This window comes from Miscanthus floridulus, chromosome 4 (genome assembly GCF_019320115.1).
Source record: "Miscanthus floridulus cultivar M001 chromosome 4, ASM1932011v1, whole genome shotgun sequence".
Lineage (NCBI taxonomy): Eukaryota > Viridiplantae > Streptophyta > Magnoliopsida > Poales > Poaceae > Miscanthus > Miscanthus floridulus.
This window is the reverse complement of record NC_089583.1, coordinates 75294831-75312024: the sequence shown is the minus strand read 5'-3', so window position 1 is coordinate 75312024 and position 17194 is coordinate 75294831. Positions and strand designations below refer to the sequence as shown.

The 17194-nt window shown below is 42.3% G+C and overlaps 1 pseudogene; it reads left to right on the top strand.

Annotated features, from left to right (window-relative positions):
• Positions 1-8296: 8296 nt before the first annotated feature.
• Positions 8297-16162, top strand: LOC136549824 (putative 1-phosphatidylinositol-3-phosphate 5-kinase FAB1C; annotated as a pseudogene).
• Positions 16163-17194: the final 1032 nt, after the last annotated feature.

The window sequence follows — 17194 nt, the reverse complement described above, 5'->3', positions numbered from 1 at the left end:
TCTTAGAATTACCATGCTAGAGTAGGATTGGAACTTAGGTTGCAAGTCTTTTGTACGGTAGAACAATTAGGAACACTTTCTAGGCACAATGGGTTAATTGGGCTGTCCATAGGATTTAATTATTGCGAAGAAATTTAGAATTAGCCCAATTCACCCCCCCCCTCTTGGGCATCTTGATCCTTTCATGTGCTTAAAATACATAAGGATTCTTTTAACGGCAACCATGTGAGCCTCCTTAGGATTAGCTTGAAATCTAGCACACATACACACACTAAACATGATGTCAGACCTAGATACGGTCAAATATAATAAACTACCAATCATAGAACAGTAGAGAGTTTGATCAACCAATTTACCTCCCTTATCTAGGTCGAGATGTCCATTAGATGGCATTGATGTCTTGATTGGCTTACATTCATCTATTTTGAACCTCTTGAGAAGGTCCTTGGTATATTTTTCTTGAGAGGTGAAAATCCCCTCTCTCATTTGCTTGACTTGAAAACCAAGAAATAATGTAAGCTCTTCAATCATAGACATCTCGAACTCTTTTGACATCAATTCACCAAACTCTTTGCAATAGTCTTCATTTGATGAGCCAAAAATAATATCATCAACATATACTTGACAAATAAAGATCTCTCCATCAAACTCCTTAGTGAATAGTGTGGTATCGACCTTCCCAATGATGAAGCCCTTCTCAATGAGGAAATCCCAAAGGTACTCATACCAAGTTCTTGAGGCTTGCTTAAGCCCATATAGCGTCTTGGACAACCTATAGATATGATTAGAATATCTAGGGTCTTCAAACCCTGGAGGTTGATCAACATAGACTAGTTCATTTATGAAACCATTTAAAAATCTACTTTTAACATCCATTTGATATAATTTTATTTCATGATGGGATGCATATCCAAGAAGGATACGAATGGCATCAAGTCTTGCAACCAGTATAAAGGTCTCTCCAAAATCCAACCCTTCAACTTGGGAGAACCCCTTTACAACTAGCCTTACCTTATTCCTCACAACAATGCCTTGATCATCTTATTTTGTTGTGGAACACCCACTTTGTTCCAATGACTCTTGCATCTTGTGGTCGCTCTTCAAGTGTCCAAACTTCATTTTGTGTGAAGTTGTTCAACTCTTCATGCATGACATTTATCCAATCTAGATCTTGAAGAGCTTCTTCTACATTTTTAGGCTTAATGCAAGAAACAAACGAGTGATGTTCAATAAATGAAGCAAGTTTTTGAGAGCGAGTCATTACACCCTTTGAAGGACTCCCTATGATGAGATCTTGTGGATGTGCTTATAGTAGGGGTGAATTTCTTCTATCAACCACTTGAGAGGAAGGTTGTGGAGCATCAACATCTTGAGCTTGTACCACCATTTGATCATGGGAGACATGAGTATCTTTATTTTCTACTCTCCCATCTTTATCATCATCTTATGACACATTTGATGAAGAGGGTGGATTAATCACTTATACATCATCTTCATTATCTTTGGGCTTGATGTCTCCAACCGGAATATTCTTTATGGCCTCCCTCAAAGGTTCATCACCTACATCATCAAGATTCCCATGCACTCCTTGGGAGCCGTTAGATTTATCAAATTCACATCATATGTTTCTTCAACCAAGCTGGTGGCATGATTAAATACTCGATATGCTTTAGAACTTTGATGAGTAACCAATAAGAAAACCAATATCATAACATCTTTGGAACTTCGCTAGGTGTTGTTGCTTCTTATAGATGTAGCATTTGCAACCAAACACTCAGAAGAATGATACGTCTGGCTTCTTCTCATTGAGCAACTCATAAGGGGTCTTGCCAAGAAACTTGAAGAAATAGGCGATTGGATGCATAACATGCGGATGTTGATAGCTTCTGCCCATAGAGTTTTGGGTGTATTATACTCATCAAGCATTGTTCTTGCAAGGGTGATAATTGTCCAGGTTCTTTCTCTCTACTATACCATTTTGTTGAGGAGTATATGTTGCGGAGACCTCATGCTTGTTCCCTACTTCATCACAATATGCTTTAATATTTGTGTTGTCAAATTATTTTCCTATTTTAACTTCTTATCTTCTTGAGCTTCACTTCAAATTCATTTTATGCTCTCTTGGCAAACTTCTTGAAACATGTGGCCACTTTGGTCTTGTCATAAAGGAAGAACACCCAAGTATATCTAGAGTAGTCATCAACTATCACAAGATAATATAGATTTCCTCCCAAACTCTTGTAAGTTGTTGGTCCAAATAGATCCATGTGAAGAAGTTCTAGCACTCTTGTTATTGACATATAAGCTTTTATTAGCTGAGTGTTTGCAACTTGCTTGCCGGCTTGACATGCACTACAAAGCTTGTCTTTCTCAAATTTCACATCCTTCAAACCTCTCACCAATTCATTCTTCATTAGCTTCTTGAGTTTGCTCATCCCAACATGTGCAAGTCTTCTATGCCATAGCCACCCAAGTGATGTTTTGGTGAATAAACATGTCTTCAAGTTTGCATCTTCGAAGGTGAAATCCACTAGATATAGGTTATTGTATCTAAAACCCTTGAATATAACTTGATCATCTTTCTTTGACACAACCACTTCCTTCTCGATAAACAAACATTGAAAGCTAAGATCACACAATTGACCAATGGATAGCAAGTTGAAACTCAATGAAACAACATATAGCACATTTGATATTGAATGATCATTTGATATTGCAACTTAGCCCAATCCTTGAACTTTGCTCTTTGAATTATCACCAAATGTAATCCTTTCTTGACCATCTACTTCTTCATCTAGTGAGATGAACATTCGAGGATCATTGGTCATATGTTGAGTGCACCACTATCAATAACCCAATGACTTCCACCGGTCTTATAGTTCACCTACACATAAGAGATCAAGCTTGTTGTTTAGGAACCCAAACTTGATGAGGGCCCTTGACTTTCCCAACTAGTGACTTTGTAACCTAAATTTTCTTAGGCTTATTCTTGTTGAGTGGACCTAAGAACATGACTTTTATTTTTTCCACTAGAATCCTTTCTAAGTATGTAGTGAGCATTGAAGGCAAAGGGTCTAGCATGCTTGGGCAAAGGTTGTGGTGGTGGAGTTTGACACTTATGAGCAAAGTGACCTTCTTATCCACACTCAAAACATCTCTTTCGCTTAGGCTTTGACTTGTATTGTTGTTGATGTTGAGCTTGAGCTTTCATCTCTTGATTTGTCAAGTACCCAATACCACTTCTATCCATCTTCATCACGATGTTCATGAGTAGCTCACTTTGGAGATATTGGCCTCTTGTGAACTTGCTCAAACCAGGTCTTGAGATGTTCTTTCTCCAACTTGAGCTTCTTGTTTTCTTCTCTAAGTTTATTTCATTCTCAAGAGCTATATCATAATCATTGTCAAGATTCTCTATCACAATTGTGTTGGTGGTTGATAGCTTTTCAAGATCTTTCTTGAGTTTTTCATTCTCATTCTTGAGCTTGACATAATCATCATAGTTGTCAGACTCAACCACTTTCTTGACTTTGCTACTAGAACCTTGCTCAATGCTCTCAACAATTAAGTTATCACATGATATAGCTATATCAATCTTAACAACATTGTTAGTAGCATCATATGGCTCATTGAATAATAACTCACGAGAAAGAACAAGATTGCCATGATTAATTTTGAGATTAGGTGTACTCTTCCTTTAGCAAATTGTAACTAGTGGTGAGCTCATTATGTATCCCCTTAAGTTTATCATGTTTTTCTCTAAGCCCCCTTTTAGAGGATTTGAGCTCCTTGAGTTTGGATGACATAATTTTATTTCTTCTCTAAGCTCAACACTAGCTTTTTTCGGCTATGTCATACTTTGCTAAGAGTGAGTCCTTCTCAAGTTCTAGCTTTTCATTTTTAGCTCTTGTCTTTCTAATGATTTTAGTGTATTGGTTTAGCAACCTGACAAGATCATCATAAGAATGTGATTCAAATTCTTCATCACTATCACTACCACTTTCATCATTGCTAGCATTATCATCACACTACTATCATCATCATTTTATACCTTTTGTTCACCCTTGGCCATAAGGCATAGATGTGTAGAGGATGACGGCGGCGGTGTTGGTGAAGATAGTGAAGAATTAATCACTAGAGCGGTCACCTTCTCCTTCTCATTCTCACTTTCATCATCAGATGAGCCACTTGATGATTCAATATCCGTGAGCCAATCACCAACAATGTATACCTTGCCATTCTTCTTCTTCTTGTGAAATTCCTTCTTCTTGCCATCCTTCTTATTATATGGCTTGTTCTTCTTCTTCTCATTATCATTTTCATCACTTGAGTCATCTTTCTTGCCATTGTACTTCTTCTTGTACTTGTCTTTCTTGGGTTTAGGGCATTGATGAGCTAGATGACCAAGTTCTCCATAATTATAGCAATCCATTTCAGAGATGGGCTTCCTTCTATTACTAGTGAAGAATTTCTTCTTGCCATCAAACTTGACACCATTCTTGTTTAGCTTCTTGAGCATCTTGGTAGTTCTTCTCACCATGAGAGTAAGACTTGCATCATCAATCTCACCATCACTTGAGCTATCATGATTAACTCTTGCTTTGCCCCTCTTCTCTTGGTTAGTCTTGAATGCCAAATCTTTCTTCTTGGTGGAAGAAGAGCCATCTTGTGGAGTGATGTGCATGTACATCTCATGTGCATTGATCTTCTCCAATATTTGAGTTGGTGTAGCGGTAGAAAGATCACCTTGATGAAGCACCATCATAATATGCCCATATTTGTCAATGGGGAGGACACTCAAGATCTTTCTCACAACATCGACGGGTTGCATTTGTGTGAGTCCAAGCCCATTGACTTCCTCTACAAGAACATTCAAGCGTGAATACATCTCATTAGCACTTTCTCTAGGAAGCATCTCAAATAAATTAAGCTTTTTTATTACAAGGATGGTAGCGTTCCTCACGCTCACTCTTGATTCCCTCATGGAGCATACAAATGTCCGACTATAGTGTATGGGTGTCTTTGTGGTTCCACACACGGTTTAAAACATCCTTGCAAAAGGCCTCTAAAGAGGGTGTTTCTAGCATTTGCATTCCACTTCTCGTAGTTAACCTCATCGCCTTGAAGGTTAGCGGGATCCTTAGGTTTTGGGAAGCCTTGTGAGACGGCTCTAAGAACTCCAACATCTAAAGCCTCTAGGTATGCCTCCATGCGATTTTCCAATAAGAAAAATCATCTTCCCTCAAAGATAGGAGGGGGTCCATCCCCGTAGAACATCTTGCTCTAGGCAGTTAAGCCTAATTTAGGGAGCACGAGGCTCTGATACAAATTGAAAGGATCAAGATGCCCAAGAGGGGGGAGTGAATTGGGCTACTTCTAAATTTTTGTAATAATTAAGCCCTACACTTAGTCCATTTCACCCCTTATGTCTAGAATGTGTTTCTATTGTTCTCCCGTACAAAAGTTTTGACCCTAGGTTCTAATCCTACTCCAACATGGTAATTCTAGGAATGTAAAGACATGAAATAAGTTGTTCAAATATAAATGCTCAAAATAAACAGAGAAAAAGAAACACAGCGATGTTTTCCCGAGGTATCAGAGAGTCGCCACTCCTCACTAATCCTCGTTGGAGCACCCGCGTAAGGGTATAGCTCCTCCCTTGATCCACGCAAAGATCAAGTGCTCTCTACGGGCTGATTCTTTGACACTCTGTCATGGTGAATCGCCCACAACAGCTCACAACATGACTTAGGTCATCCATAAGCTCCACCGGATGATCACCAAACTCCCAATCACCAAGCCGTCTAGGTGATGGCGATCACCAAGAGTAACAAGCACAAACTTTCACTTGACCAAAACAAACCTAATGAGAAAAGTGGATGCACACTTGCTACTCCCTATGCACTATGAGGTCCTTAATCTTGGATTATCAAATCTCAATCACCCCACTAGGCTCTTGCTCTCCCTTGCACTCTAATTGTGTTTCTCAGCTGAACAAATGGGCAAGAGACCTCAAATGGACGAGTGAGATATGTATTTATACCCCCTCAATTCAAAACATAACGGTTGAGGTTCAACTTAGCAAGTATCGGGATGACTGGACGCTCCGGTCAAGTTGACCAGACACACCAATCAGTGTAATACGCCAGCGTGTCAGAAAGAGTCGTTTGCTCTGACCGGACTCTGGCCTACGTTCGGTCAGCACCCACCGGACGAGTCCAGTCATCAAAGACCCTCTCTAGAACCTTACTGATGTTGACCGAACACTGGCACCCAGAGTCCGGTCACTTATCTATTTAGCGTCTAGTCCGTGGTCAACTAACCTGTCCACGCTACTACAGATATGACTAGCGTCGCGTCTAGGTGAGCACTGGTGTCCAGCGTCTGGTCGCACTCTAACTGCTTGTTACCGATCAATTGAACTGATCGGACTCTCCAAGCTGTGTCTGGTCATAACTAAATCAGCGTCCGGTCAATCATTTGACTCTCTATTTACTTTCAATTCGAAATTCTTTGTGAATGAAGTTGACTCCTATCGATCTTAGGGCTATTCTTGAGCTACCTAGTGTTAAGTTTGACAAGTGTGCACCACACCTAATCCATTAGACTCACCTAGGTTAAGCTACTAGTCCATACCCCCCTTAATAGTACGTCTAAAGAAAAAAACAAAGTCCTAAACTACTCTAAGTGTCTCTCCAACACCAAACGACACTTAGAACTAGTCCGTCCTTAACCTTATCGTCCATCCTTTGAAAACCGAAACGATTTTCATCGACAGGGGCAAGACAACCATGATTGCCCAATCAATTTTCATTACCACGACATAACTCAAATTGCCTCTGCAAAACACACGTTAGTCATAGTAATCTCGTATCGTCATTAATCACTGAAACCCAACTGGAGGTCTAGATGCTTTCACTAAGCCTACTACACCTATACTTAAAAACACACACATAGCTTAGAGGTATCGGAAGATCATCAAACTCCAAGCGTGATGGGCACGACACCTTAACTAGTGGAATATCCGCGCTTGAGGCTATAAAGAAAATGGTAAAAAAAACCCGATAAGAAACCTATGTTGAGCGGGGCTCGAACCCAGGCCTGTGGGTGCTCCAATGAGCAAGTCCCACCACTGAGCCATCGGCTCACTCGCAACCTCTACTAGTGAAACTATAGCAGTCGTATGCTACTTCTTACGGTCCATTTTATTAGGCGGTAGCAAAAAATCCGAATATCAAGTTTCTCCAAGTGGTTGATGTGCTAGCAACAAAGCATGGCCACCGCAGTGGAGAAAAATCGAAAACTGTGATGGCACGAAGCCTCCTTCTGTTCTAAAAGCACACGTTGGCTGTGCCTCGGGTATACTCTGCGTAAGTTAATGCACACATAGATCAATGCATCATGCCTAATAAAACAGAGTCATGATTTTTGCTATATCCTAACAAAATGGACTAAGAGAGACTACTCCGTGCATCTCGATTTATTGTTTGTATATGCTTCATGTAAAAGACATGATGTTTTTTTTTACGAATTACACAAACACAGACACAGACGCTCAACAACTATGAAACACAACGTTTCGAGGAAAAGTAAGATGATATCTGCTACCGGCACATCTCTAACCTATTACGACACGATAAACCCATGTGCCACTTCGTTTACAAAGCCTATGAGTCTTCATCGTGATGACATATCCGATCAATCACCGTACCTACTGTTTCATTTTTTTTTTGGAATTAAGGGTCATAAAGTAGTACCAATTAATTTGTCGCTTGTCATAGAATATAGTTAGTTTCTCCTTTGCTATTGCTTTCAACACATAGTGTAACTATTAGTGGTGATTATGGAAAGAAATAACACCGCATAAATAGTCATTTCATTATTTTGTTCATTTAATTTATGATCATTTCTAATTATTAAATCATTAAGTATACGTAGGGATATACAGTAGTGTGTGAGGAACTTTATGTTTTCATAGAAACGGTAAACCTTTTGCATTGATTCATGAGAATATTTTATATCGCACAATCGACAAAAAAAAAAAAAAGAATAGATGGTGACCTGAATCATGCATCCTGGCGACAACGACGTATTTCTTCTTGTAGGAAAAGACCTCTACGTTTGATTTTAGTTGGTTCACGTTGCTCCTTCGATTTTAGTGGCAAAGAACGTTAATAAATGAAGTGCTAAATAAAAACAAGGCCAGGGGAAAATGAACGCTCGCCAAAGCAAGAAAGCCGCCCGCCGTCCACCGACGGCCTAGACGCGAGCCGCAGGACGGCACACATCACCCAGACCCGTCGACGTCTCATCCTCTCCCGGCGGCCACCGAAACGGAGGGATACCAGGATACCGAGCCAGGATTTCCACCGCGCGCGCCCAAGCGAAGCGGTTAAAAATCCCACCCGCCCGCCGCGGCGAAGCGCCGTCACTCTCCTGTATCTCTCGCATATCTCCCACTCCCTCCTCCCATCACCGCCGCCGCCATTTCGTCGCCGCTCTTCCCCCAACCTCGGGCTCTCCGAGCATGCGTTTTGCGTTCTCGTCTGCTCTCCTACTCGCGACGCGGCGCTGAATTGGCGGCATCCTCCTGACTTCCGCCTCCGCCCGCGCCGTCCCCGCACCTGCTGAAGCTGAACCCCGAGACCCGAGTCGTCCCGGCGCCGCCCGGCGGCATTGCGCGCTTGCTCTGTCGCTGGAGGCGGGAGACCCGTCTCACGCAGCGCCGCGGGCCGCTGGCCTGGCCTGGCCGCGCCGGTGCCGGGTGGTGGTTGGTCCCGTGTCGGGTGCGGTGGGGGCGCTGACTTGTAGGGGACGCAACCAGCAGAGGAAGGAAGGAAGCTTCGGGCGTGGCCGCGTCGTTTCGCCTCGCCTCGTCTCCTGCTACTTGTTCGGAACTTCTCCATCTTTCGCTACGGTCGGTGTTGAGATCTTAGCGTGGCGTGTCGGGGATGGGGGTGCTGGAGTTCGCGGCGGGGAAGGCCAGATCCCTTGCCGCCGCCACTGACCAGGAGCGGCGCCACGTGCACAAGGGCGACCTCGCGCGGATCGAGACGCGGCGGCCCCAGGGGGAGGCGGGCCATGGCGTGAGCACGCCCAAGGCCCAGGAGGCGGCGGCTTCGCCCGTCGGGCCGCCCACGCCCCCGCGCCGCCCGCCCGAGGCGAGATCTGGCGGCCAAGCCTACGACGGTTCGCGCTCGCATCCTCCCGGCCGTGATATTAGGTAAATGCAAGTCTACCGCAGTTCTTAGAACTTTCTGTAAATAAATGAACTAAAAATGATAAGCATTGCTTAAAAACTTGGAAACTTGGAAGTTAAGTTGGTCGTCTGGTCGATTTGGGAATTGTATTTATCCTTCCTTTTTGTGTGGACCTGAAATTATATTTAAAGGCAGTGTGGGCGTGGGACTATAGGCAAAGTTACACACGAATTGGACTAGGGTTGATGCATGACGTGTATATCTGGTAATGTGTAGATTGTCATTGTCATTGGGGATTGAATAACCTTTGAACCGATTTTTGGTTGTGGATGCAGGCGAGTGGATGAGGAGGTTGCTGACGAACCTGGGGCCCAGTTTGTAGCCTCTGCGACTGACTTCTTACAAGACTTTTCAGATACAGAATCTAGTGTTAGTAACTCAATGTACAGATCAATGACCCCAAGCCCAGCAGAGAGTCCTACTTGTGCGGTGAGGCTGGATGATGCTTCTGATCCTGATGCAACAACATTGACTGACTCAGATGATGCACGGGAGCTAGTCAGTGCTGCTAGCATCGCTGGTGAGAGAGAAGTCGTCAATGCATCAGCACATATTGTTGATTTTGGTGATGCTATTTGGTGCCCACCACTACCTGAAGATGAGAGAGATGATGTTGAATCGAGGATATTTGGATTTGATGACGACGACGACGACGCTTTCTTAGAACCTAGTTGTTTCGGTGATAATAAAATAGCCAGTGGGTGTGGTGCCTTTGGTGGATCTCAACAAGGTGGTGTTCAGAATGATTTGCTGAAGCACTTTCGGGCTCTAGTTGCACAGTTACTGAAGGCGGAAGGCATTAGTTTTTCCAGTGATGACAATTCCAAAAGTTGGCTTGAGATAGTGTCCTCGTTGGCTTGGCAAGCCGCTAACTATGTGAAACCTGATACCAAGAAAGGTGGCAGCATGGATCCTGGTGATTATGTGAAGATTAAATGCATAGCATCTGGGAACCCAACTGATAGGTTTGTATTTTTTCCGTGCTTGTGCTTCTGTTTACTCATATAATTTTATCTTCTGATCATCATATGGTACCAATGAACAAATTATTGGATGCAGCAATTTTGTTAGAGGAATTGTTTGCTCTAAGAATTTAAGACACAAACGGATGGTCTCAGAACACAGGAATGTCAAATTGCTCATTTTAGGAGGTGCACTTGAGTACCAAAAAGTTTCAAATAAATTGGCATCCATAGGGACAATACTTGAACAGGTTTGTGTCTATCTACTTTGGATCTTTATATATTTTATTTTGCTTGCAACATTGTTAACGAATGGCCTTGCTGCAGGAAAAGGAGTATCTTAGAACTGTTGCTGGAAAGATCGAGTCTAGGCAGCCTAATGTCCTTCTAGTTGAGAAAAGCGCCTCATCTTTTGCTCTGGAGCTCTTAGCAAAAGATATTTCTTTGGTTCTGAATGTGAAGAGACCTCTTTTGGACAGAATATCAAGATGCACAGGTGGTCAGATTGCCTCATCAATTGACAACATTGCCTCAGCAAGGCTTGGACAATGTGACTTGTTCAAGGTGGAGAAAGTTTCAGAATCCTTATTGGCAGAACATGGAGAAAAGGGGTCAATTAAGACTCTGATGTTCTTTGAAGGCTGTCTGAAGCGCTTGGGTTGCACGGTAATGGTCCTTTGGGCAAAGACATACGATTAGCAATGCCCAGCATAAGCATTTTTCCTGATATCTACTGATGTTTCATTTCAATGTGCAAATTTCCTCTACTATTTATTAATTAAGTGTATGGAACTTCATGCAGGTTCTGTTGAGGGGAACATGTCGGGAAGAATTAAAGAAGATTAAGCGTGCAATGCAACTTGCAGTCTTTGCTGCTTATCACCTCTCCTTGGAGACATCATTCCTTGCTGATGAGGGAGCAACACTTCCGAAAATTCCTTCAATATCTGTGACAGGTGCACTGGATATTTCTGCTAGTCCTACTGATCATGATACTCCTGATAGTATTAGAAGTGCTGAAGAGACACAGCCACAAAATTCTACTATCAGCCAGATTTTTGAGGTTATTTCTGCATCTTCAACTTTATTACCATCCGCTGGAGTAAGCCCAGGAATCACGCCTGAATGTAGAGCATCGAAATTTCCAGTTGATCCCCTCAACTCTCAAGATCCATCCAACTTATGCCATCCAAATGTTTCCTGCAATGCCGATTTAATATCTCCATGTTCTGTCAGTGATGACTTTAGAGCAACATGTGCTGGCACACAACATGGTGATTCGTACAAGTCTTTGCAATCTTCAATTGCTGCTGATGTCTGTCGTGATGGTGCGTTAACTTTGAAAAATAACCAACCATGTCATTCAGAAAACAACAGTAGCAACCCCTCACTAGACAACTTTCCAGCAGGGGATACAGATGACAAAGACAAGCTTTCAGCTGGTTCCTTATCTGGTACTGACAACAACCAGAGCATCTTAGTTTCCCTCTCAAGCACTTGCATTCCCAAAAGCTTGGCGTGCCAGCGTTCTCACCTCCTCCGGATCAAGTTTTATGGTAGTTTTGATAAGCCATTAGGGAGGTATCTCCGTGAGGACTTATTTGATCAGGTACTTCTGGTACTCTTGTACGTAACCTATTGCATTGCGGGGAAATCTCCCTTGTTATTTGCTAAACAACATTTTTCTGTCACGTTTCTTTTCTTTGCAGGCATATTGCTGCCCATCTTGTAAGGAGCCTTCAGAATCACATGTGAGGTGCTATATGCACCAACATGGCAGCCTAACGATTAGTGTCAGGCGCCTTCAGTCTCGAAAGTTGCCAGGTGAACATGATGGGAGGATATGGATGTGGCATAGATGCATGAGGTGCAAGCTTAAGGATGGAATGCCGCCAGCAACACACAGAGTAATCATGTCTGATGCAGCTTGGGGCCTATCATTTGGCAAGTTCCTGGAACTCAGCTTTTCAAATCATATGACTGCTAACCGGATTGCAAGTTGTGGGCATTCTCTCCAAAGGGATTGCCTTCGCTTTTATGGGTATGTAGGCCCCCTCCTTTGTCTTCCTTAAATTCATCTGATGTACAGTGAGGTTTCAATTTGCGCATATATAACATTGCAGGTATGGAAATATGGTGGCTGCCTTCCACTATGGTCCCATGATTACTCTATCTGTTGACCTTCCGCCTCCAGTGCTAGATTTCAATTCCCATGCCACACAAGATTGGGTGAAAAGAGAGGCTGTTGAGGTATGCTGTTAAACATTTTATGTTAAAGAGATCATTGGTTCATTTCTCTGTTCCACCATCCCACCATTGATTGCAGCAGGGATGATGAAATGCTTGCAACCTTCTATTGTAGGTATTTCACACAATGGAGTTGTTGCACACTGAGGTATATGATGTACTTAGTAATCTTGAGAAGAGTATCATCACTGATGATGATTCAACCAAGACAAGCATACAGAGGCAAATAGTTGAGATGAAAGATTTGCTTAATGTAGAAAGAAATGAGTATGAGGTAGAGCCCCACTGCCCCTGTTTTATTCTGTTTTGTTTGTTTATCGTGTCGTGTTCGCCCTTTGTGATGAAATTTGTGTAACTTTCCCACAGGCTTTGCTTCTTCCAGTTATAATGGGGAGTGCTCATTCATTCAAATCAAATATTGATATTCTGGAGCTTAATCGTATTAGACGTAGTCTCCTCTTAGATGCTCACACTTGGGACTGTAGGTTGTGCGGCATTGAATCACTTGAAGCAGTTGGCCATATTTCCAGAACTGATCCCTTTAATCAAGGGAAAACCCAAGGAACCAGTGAAGTTAGATCTGATTTGCTTCAGATTGGTAGGAAACACGGAGGAACATATGAAGAACCATGTCCTCAACACTCTTCAGAAAGCCCAAGGAAATCTCTCTTGTCTACAAAGGGCCACGTGAATGATAAACAATCTGTCATGGTTGAGACAGATTTGCCAGTTGGGCTGGTCGATGGTGTTGCAGGTGGTGCAGGAGGTCTTGATTTGATTTTCAACAAATTTGACACGTGTGAAGAAGGACGTCGTCTATCAAAATATCCTAGCAAGACAGAGTCAGTAGAGAGGTTACCTTCACTTGCATCTATTTTAGCTGACAAAATAGATATGGCATGGTCTGGTTTCGGTGAAATAGACTACAATCTTCCACATGGTTTGACCAAAGCAAACGAAAATAGATCTTTGAACTTGTTGGGCAATCCAAGTTACGAGAAGGCTACTGCCCCAGTCCGAATCCATTCATTTGATACTGTGATGAGATTACATCAGCGAGAACAAACTGGAGTAATACCTGCTTCACTGCATACAGCACTCAAATCAGTTGATTCCTTTAGAGACTTGACGAGCCTTGTCAAGGATCCAATGGCAAACATGCGGAGAGCCTTTTCTCAAATATCTCCCAGGACAAGAGGAAACTTAAATACTGTTCTTACACGTGCTCCCAAGTATATCACATCAGCTGCTCATATGGTGAATGATGGGGCTCGACTGCTTCTGCCCAATATTAGCTGTGAAGGTTCTGTTTTTGTCACTGTCTATGATGACGAGCCAACCAGTGCAGTCTCATATGCTATGACATCACAAGAGTATGCTGATCATGTCACAGATAAAATGAATGCAAATACTAGCTTTTCAGATTTTACTAGCAGTAATGGACTTCATAGATCTTGGTCCTCACATGAAGACCTTTCAAATTTTAAAGGAACTCACTTCAGATTGTCCTTTCGATGATGATGCATCTCCTACTGATAGTACAAAGTTTTCTGTCACTTGCTATTTTGCAAGGCAGTTTGCTGCACTTAGAAAGAAATGCTGTCCAAGTGATATTGATTACATACGCTCGATAAGTCGTTGTAAGCGATGGAGCGCACAAGGTGGAAAAAGCAATGTTTACTTCGCAAAGACAATGGATGAGAGATTCATAATTAAACAAGTCACCAAGACAGAGCTGGACTCTTTTGTAGAATTTGCTCCTCATTACTTCAGGCACTTGACAGAATCATTGACTTCTAGAAGCCCTACTTGCCTGGCCAAAATAGTGGGGCTTTATCAGGTTGATTTTCTACCATTGAACCCTTTCTCCAGTTGCATTATTCTCGGTTTGAGCTTTAACCAATTTATACTGCTTACTTCATTCAGGTTAGTATCAAGAATTCGAAAGGTGGGCGTGAGGTGAAGATGGATCTGATGGTGATGGAGAACATATTCTTCCAGAGATCAATATCTAGGGTGTATGATCTGAAGGGTTCTGTGCGTTCACGCTATAATTCTGATGCATCTGGCCACAATAAAGTTCTTCTAGATTCTAATCTTATAGAAGCACTACATACAAAGCCTATGTTTTTGGGGAGTAAGGCAAAACAAAGATTGGAAAGAGCTGTATGGAATGATACATCATTTCTTGCGGTACGAAGCGATCCTGACTCCTGCACCAATGATTTTACTGCCAAAATTGCAGAGACCTACATGACTTAGTTTACTATGATGCTTAATTTGTCTAATGAGATGCTGCTGTTTGAAATCCGGTTTTGTGAGAGGATGGCTTGCTTCATGTCTGCCATAATGAAAAGGAAGAGCAGCATTTAACTCCTTTTTTAAGGGAAGCATTTAATTCCTTTTTTATTTTGCATGTAGCTAGATTATGGTAAAATTTATGTTCTGATTTAGACCGATCTGTTTGCCTACCCAGCAAGTCTAAGGTTCCTTGTGGCATGTAGCAATGGATGTCTCGTTTCCTCTGAAATTCATGTGTTTAATAGACATGCTAATTTATTTTATTTTGGAAGATGCTAACCGCTTTTATAGTTTTGAAATCCTAGGATATGTTACCATTTCAGATTTTTTATTTATCTCTCTCCAATAGTCCAATCTGTGAACTAAGGACAAAGGTGTTAGTTTCTGGCCATCCTAAGAACAGACTGTAGCACATTGTTGGGCTTTGTTCAGTTTTTGTGGCACCAGAATTACTCATAAAAAGCTATAACCAATTAACAATATTGAAATCTAAACAAAAGGTTTTGATTCTGCAATGTGAGTTATTTTCTGTCATTGGCCTAAGTTGTTGAGAGATGATGATTTGTTGGCATTCTTTGTCATCTTTGTTACAGCAACACTCTCCATAGCATTAACTAGATATAACAGCATGCCTGGCAACCTTGTATCCTCGTTGCATCTGCTAACATGATCCATCTTGCAGTCTTTGGATGTCATGGATTACTCCCTTTTGGTCGGTGTCGACGAGGAGAAAAAAGAGCTTGTGATTGGCATCATCGACTTCCTGCGGCAGTATACCTGGGACAAGCAGCTGGAGACATGGGTGAAGGCCTCGGGGATCCTGGGGGGGCCCAAGAATGAGCCCCCCACCGTGATTTCTCCGATCCAGTACAAAAAGAGGTTCAGGAAGGCCATGTCGAGGTACTTCCTCGCCGTCCCTGACCAATGGACCTCCTGAGGTGGCTAGTTCTTCTCGGTGTTGGAGCTCCTTTTTCAGCGAAAGCATCACCCGTTCATCCTTTAGCAAATTTTGAGCGAAAGGGTGACAGATGGATAGGCATTCTTTAGTTGCGTGTTGCTTCCATTTTTTTTTTACCAACAGGTGACATGCAGTAGCTATAGAGCAGATGTTTTTTTCTTTCCTGAAAGATACAATAGAGCAGATGTGAGAGCGAGAGGACCCCTGCCCTGACCTGGCGGATGGGCTGTGACATCAAGCCTGGCCATTGCAGTGTCCGGTCACATCTGGAGGGCTTGATCCAAATGTAAATTGGCGGCGAGCCACGGCGGGTTATTTGACGCCGACTTGTGCCGTATTGTTTCTGTTCATGTTTATGATACCGAGGAATTGTATAAGAGGGATGGAAGACAGGTTAATTAATTCATGTATAAGAGCTCAACTCAGTTTGCTTATTTTCGTGAATGTGTGTCCTGGGTGACTGCACGTGCATCTGAGCTCACTCCCGCGTCTGTTCAGCAGAGGTTTTTGCGGTTGATAAGTCAGCTGATGTTGATTTATTGTTAGAGAAAAATAATGTACCATATCTAATAAGCAATAAATGTTACATATCTTTTGAGTAGTCATTTTTTAAATTCAACTAAATATATATAAAAAAATGTTATCTATATTGCATAATAAGCATAATTAGATCAATAGTGAGATATATTTTCATAATAAACATATTATAAGATATAGATATTGTAAATCTAGTTAAACTTAAAAAAATGACTTTTCAAAAAGTGACTCATTAAAAAGTGAGATGTATAATTATTTTGGGATAGAGGGAGCACATGTTTCTAGACATGAAACGAAAAAAATATATCACTAGGTTGAGCTATGCGTGGTGCTTTAATTACGTTTCAATTTGGATCGGTCAGGCCTAGCTTTGCATTGACTAGAGGTCAACAGAAAAAAAAAGAGCAAAGTGACCAAAAGATTTGAAGCGCTGGATGAGGGCAGAGAGGTAGGGGGATAGAAACTGGGTAGAGAAGGAACAAGGTTTTTTTTTTTATTGTTGCCGTCACAATTCTTGCGGATCTTAAGAATATCATTGCTATTCACTTATTTAGAGATGAGCCATTATAATTCTTCATTGCTCTAAAATATGTTATTATGTACGCCGTTAGGCCCATTTCTAGACCATTGTATTTTTGTATTGTCGAGAATGCCACTCAGTTGTTCATTCTCTTCCTATCACTGACATGTGGGCCTCACATGTCATATTCTTCCTTCTCTTTCCATCTCATTCCATGGCGAGCAGCCACCGCCGACGCGTGCGTGAGCAACCGTTGCCGTAGGCACATGGGGGAGCATCCGCCACTATGGCCACGCAGGAGTGCGGACGAGCAGTCACCGCTGCCGCCGCCACCATCGCCGCCGGTGCCTCGGCCACGCAGGCGAGCAACATTCGCCGCCGCAAATGAAAGAAGATAGGGAAGGAGGAA